Source organism: Vulpes vulpes, chromosome 3 (genome assembly GCF_048418805.1).
Source record: "Vulpes vulpes isolate BD-2025 chromosome 3, VulVul3, whole genome shotgun sequence".
Lineage (NCBI taxonomy): Eukaryota > Metazoa > Chordata > Mammalia > Carnivora > Canidae > Vulpes > Vulpes vulpes.
In genome coordinates, this window is record NC_132782.1 from 128,082,932 (window position 1) to 128,088,699 (window position 5,768).

Genomic DNA, 5,768 nt, shown 5'->3' on the forward strand with positions numbered 1-5,768 from the left:
TCCATCATGCAATATAGGAAAATACAAAATACTATTTTTCTTTCTTTTTTGTTTTAGCCTGGAAGGCTTTATTCTGATGTTAACTTTTTCATTGATTCAAAGGCGAAAAGTAATTGAAAATAATTTTTGAGATTTCTGGTCTACATAGAATGATTTTAATGCCATGTTATAGAATAGTGCCTGGAAACCATTTTGAAGATTATTTTTTTATTGTTTTCCTGGCATCTATTTCACCTCTCTCCCACTGAGGTTTTTTGTTTGCTGTAACCAAGGGTATTTTTACATTTGGGGAGGAAATTTGCTCCTTCCATTTTCTCAGCCTTGCAGTTTGGGTGAGACTGAATGTGTGTGCTGCTTTGGGGTGGATCTTCCCTGTCTAAAAGCCAATCGGAGAGTATTGTAACCTTGTCACAGTGACCTGCTCAGGGAAGGAAGGACATGAGTTCCAATTATCAGTGAAGGGAAACTGATTCCCAGGACATGTATAGCAGCTACTCTAAGAGACCCTAGCTTTCCAGAGTGTTTTCCTATAAGGAAAGGACGTCTGGAATTGCAGCAAACATTTTGCTGAAATTACCAGAACTTGGAACTCCCAGAGGGCTACTGGGATAGCATGTAGAATAGAATATGAGAAAAAAGGTCCTTGGAGATCTCATCTGAGGTGCAAGATGAAGCTTCATTTGGACTTTTCTGTTACATAAGTCAATACCTCCTTTACTGTTTAAAGTCATTTTGAGTTTAGAACTTTGTATTTATTTCATTTTTTTTGTTACTTGTTACTGAAACATTTCTATCACAAGTACTACAGGGATATTTTGTGTTTGACAGACTAAAGAGGGACAAATATTTTAATTCTTATTGAAAGATTCTTTGGTTTCAAGGAACATTTCATGTTCTACAAATTAGAGATTAGGAATTATTGGAAAGACTTGTAGAGATGGAACCAAACAGCCAAGAAAAGGAAAAGCTTTTCACCTTGCTTAATGGGACCTCAAGCCTCTCTCTTTATGATATTAATGTGATGTTTTATGTTAATTGATTTTGATGTTAAAACAATCTTTCATTCTTAGGATACATTACATTTTATTTGGTTATGGGATGTAATTCTTTTCATTTATTGTATTTAGTTTCTAGTCTTTTATTGAGGATTTTGCATCTATATTCACAGAGGATATTGATCTTTGTTTTCTTCCTTCCTCATTCCCTCCCTTCTTTCTTTTCTTTTTTTTAGAAGCCAAAACGTTCAATTTTATTGAATAAAAAAGTTTCTTTGGGGCTTACCTCAGATCACAGGACTACTTTAGATTGTAATAGCTGAAGATCAATAGTTGATCAGAAAGAAGGAAGAAAGAAAGCAGTTTATTTTTAATGCAGAAAAATAATCTAATTGTAAGAGATGTCTTATACAATTCAACAAACTAGGTCTAGCCAAATTTACTGTTTAGTGGACTTTTATTTCTGTTTTCAAGGGATGAAAAGTGAGGTTCAATGTATATCTTACTGGTTACAACACTATAACAGCTTAAGAAAATCATGAGATAGCATAAATATAATATAAAAAGACAAGACTTAAAATTTTATTATAGGGATATTAGCTATAATAAGTGGAACTCAAACCAAGCAGTGTGTTACACTGGTTCAAAAAGAACTCATACGGCGGACCAAAGCTTTATTAGTTAAGGAAAATGGTCTGCTTGTAGGAAGCGTGTCTAGACAGACATTACTTCAAAGATGCTAACAATAACTATGTGGTTCCTCTTGTTACTCAGTGAAGTGTCAAAGGTGAAGTGACTGGGTTTACGGGCTTACAGCTTAAGCTTTCTCCAAGGATTTGTAGTATTGCGTCAGCACAGTCTAGGGCTTGGGAGCCATGACACCTTCAGATTTCTGGCCTTCTTTGGCTAGTTTGCACATTCAAGTTCCTGAAATAAATTCAAAGTCTTCATGGTGTTCAGGGTCACAGTAGTCTGTATGCTTCTTTTCCTTGTAAGCTGCAACTCAGAAGGGAACTATTTCCAAGGTGATTAGGCCAGAGGCCATTGTCAGTACTTTGGCGCCATGAGTTGGCTCATAAGGATGGTTCCCCATTTCTGAAAGAGGTCTGCCAGCAGGCTCTTGTCCAACAATGTTAACATTGTCTCCTGCAACCATCCATGCTCTCTAATGCCACTGGACTCCAGCTAGTTTAGCATACACGGTAGGAGATGGGAAGATGGCCACTACTGTTGTTTTAGGATATGGAACGCCCTCCTCTGGCACTGAAGGATGCAGCTTCATACACATCAAAGCAGCATCATTGTCCTTTGTGCAGGTACCAAGAGAGTGAAGGAGAAGGGCAAGGTGCCTGTAGCCACTCTCTAGAAGTTGCTTATAGGTATCCTCTATTAATAAAGCATGTCCACAGTACTAGATTAGACCCAACCTAGCATGCACTGGGTTGTATAATTGAAATGCAATGACAGCATCAGCATTCATATTTTTAAACATCTGTTATAGCTCAATAAGAGTAAAACAAAACTCATCAAGCCAATTGTTCCAATAAATTCAGTCCAAGGCCAGAAAATCTCCAACCAGCCAACCTCCTTGTTCCATAACTATCCTGATGTAAGGGTGGTTCTCACATGTTGTTCCCCACTGTTTGGCACCGGAACCCTCCTTTCTGTGCTCAACAAACTTTGTATTGTGAGGAATAGCCACACAGCGGTCCTACATCAGAACAAATGTAGACCAGCCATCCAGCATCTCTTTCCCTCCTGACTAGTTGTCAGAACTGCAGGGAATGACAAGTTAATGATACCTCCATCCATAAGACAATGGAAATGAAGGCACTGCGAGGACTCCCTCTCTCATAAAATCATTCAGTGGGGTTGCCCAGCCTTCTGCTAAAACTTGCACCCACTGTATATCCATTTTATTTTCAATGCTGGTAATATTTCTGCAACTGTTTTTGCCAAATTAAGTTTATTTTCTGGCATATCCAGTTCTTTTACTTGTTAAGTGGCATGCACAGGTACAGTATCCAGTTCCTGTAGAAGTTCCATAACTTGTTGGACATGGTCATTTACATCACAGGAGTCTGTTTTCAGCACCAATTATGGGGCCTCTATTCTTTTATATTCAGAATCCATTCCAGTGAAACCTTAATTCCCCCAGCCCTGTCTTTTTTTTTTTTTTTTTGAGTCCTTTGACATCTCTGCATAACAAACACGCAGAGGAGCATGAACAAATACTTCAAAAAAAAAAAAAAAAGGTAAACCATTAAATTCTACTCTCAAAATCAATATTGCATGTGTTAACCAACTAGAATTTAAACAAAAAAGTGAAAAAAAAACGTAAACTCTCATGAAGCTGCCTTGTGTTATTGCTCTTCCGAGTTTAAGGCTGTAGAAAACTTGCGAGTCAACCAAGCCTGCATCTGCAAGCAGTTTACCGACTTCTGCAATGCATGGAATATAGTCTCTTCTATGTCTTCAGGGCTGAAGCCAAGATTTTACTGACACCTTGGTGGCTGTTGTCATCACTCCAAGTATAGCGTGGAAGCTGATGGCGAACCAATACTCCTCCGAAGCCATGTTCACCGTGGTCTTCCCCGCTCCACACAGGCCTGTCCGTTAAACCACACAACCGGAAAGCCCCCACTGGCCCCCACTACCTGGCCTCTCCTGTTCCTGCGGGCATGGCGAGCTTGCCTGGCGACGTTAGCGGCTCTCTGCAGCTCCCTCACCGCTCAGGCTCCGGGGACCGCACGGCCGCAAACAGCGCACGGGCGCTGGGGTTCTCAGCGCGGGAGGCGGGAAGCTGAGGAGGTTGATGAGGAGCAGCGCGAGGCGAGACGCCGGGCTGTCCTCCCTGGTGCCCTTGCGTCTGGTGAGCGCGCACTGACGCACGGACGCACTGACGTACTGACGCACCGACGCGCTGACGCAAGCAGGCGCTCCCGCTCAGAACTTCAATGGAGCAGCCAGTGGCCGCTGCCGCTCTGCTGCGGGTCTCCGGCAGATAACAGTAAGTGTGCGAGTTTTGTTTTCTTGTGACATCTTTCGTTTTGGTATCAGGGTAGCTGGGTTTATAAAATGAATTGGAAAATGTTGCCTTTTCCGTTTTTTTTTTTTTTTTTTAAGTCTGTGAAGGGTTGGTATTAGTTCACATTTAAATGTTGGTGAGAATTCATCAGTGAGGTCGTCTGGTCTGGTTCAGGGCTTGGCTTTGTGGGGAGTTTTATTTTATTTATATTTTAAAAAGATTTTATTGATTTATTCCTGTGTGTGTGTGTGAGAGAGAGAAGAGAGAGGCAGAGGGAGAAGCAGGCCCCATGCAGGGAGCCCGTCGTGGGACTCGACCCCGGGTCTCCAGGGTCACGCCCTAGGCTGAAGGCGGCGCTAAACCGCCGGGCCACCTGGGCTGCCCTGTGGGGAGTTTTAAAATTACCACTTAATCTTTATTTGTTATAGATCTCCGATTTTCTGTTTCCTTTTGAGTCACTTCAGTAATTTGTTTCTGGAATTTGTCCATTTCCTCTAAATTATCTGATTTGTTTGTATACAATTGATTACAGGGTTTCTTGTGCTACTTTTTATTTCTATAAGTTTGGTAGTGACACCACTTTGAATCACTATCCTTTAATTGTAGTCGTTGTCATGCCTCACAGGGTAAACACATCCTTAAACCTGTATTTCTAAGCTCTAGACTGTAAAGTTAAATATTCTCTGAATTTTAAACAAGTAGAATCATATAGCATATATTCTTGTCAGGCTTCTCTTGCTCAATTTTTTTGTTTGTAAAATTCATCCCTGTACCTGTAGTTTGTTCATTTCATTGATGTATATATTAGTCCATCCAATGTCTATACCACAGTTTATTTAGGGACATTTGGTTACTTTCATTTTTTTGTTTTGTTTTAATATTATAAAAATCACTGCTGTTAATGTCCTTGAACACGTGTTGCGTGCAAGCATGTGGTTGTATTGGTTTATACATAGGAATTATTTACCAGGATATAGGGTTTGTGTCTGCTCAGCTTACTTGATAAAGCCAAAGAATTTTCAATGTGGTTAAATCAGCTGAGACTCCTGTTAGCAGTATTTTCCATTGCCCTGATTCTTTGCCGAAACTTAGTTTTATACTTAAAAAAAAAATCTTAATTATCCTAGTTTGGGTACAATGGTATCATGTTCTTTTTTTTTTTTTTTTTAAGATATTTTATTTATTTGCTCATAAGAGACACAGAGAGAAAGGCAGAGACATAGGCAGAGGGAGAAGCAGGCTCCATTCAGGGAGCCCGGTATGGGACTCAATCCCAGGACCCCAGGATCACAACCTGAGCCAAAGGCTGAGCCACCCAGGCATCCCTCATGTTCTGGTTTTAATTTGCATTTATCACAGCAAAGTTAAAGATCTTTTTATATTATTTGTCATTTAGATTGCCTCTTTTGAAAAGTGCCTATTGGGTCCCCTGCCTATTTTTCCATGGGATTATCTATTTTTATCTTAGGTTTATAGGAGTTTTAATATATTCAGATAAGAGTTTTGTTTTCTCCATATAGATATTTAATCAGTGAAGCATGATTGAGAAAGCATCTCTCTCCCATTATTTAGCCATACTTCACATGTCTTAAATCAATTGTCCACATATGCATAAAATTTAATGTGACCCATAGATATGAAGGAGCAAAGGAGTGAAAGATTAAAAGAATCTGGAGTTGGAGAGAGAGCTGTAGTTGTAGGAAAGACATAGATAAGAACTTCTGGGTCTAGAAGGTTACAATGCC

At 39.9% G+C, this 5,768-nt stretch overlaps 1 pseudogene; it reads right to left on the reverse strand.

Annotated features, from left to right (window-relative positions):
* Positions 1-1,812: 1,812 nt before the first annotated feature.
* LOC112918341 (bifunctional 3'-phosphoadenosine 5'-phosphosulfate synthase 1-like) lies at positions 1,813-4,037 on the reverse strand (annotated as a pseudogene).
* Between the last annotated feature and the right edge of the window lie 1,731 nt (positions 4,038-5,768).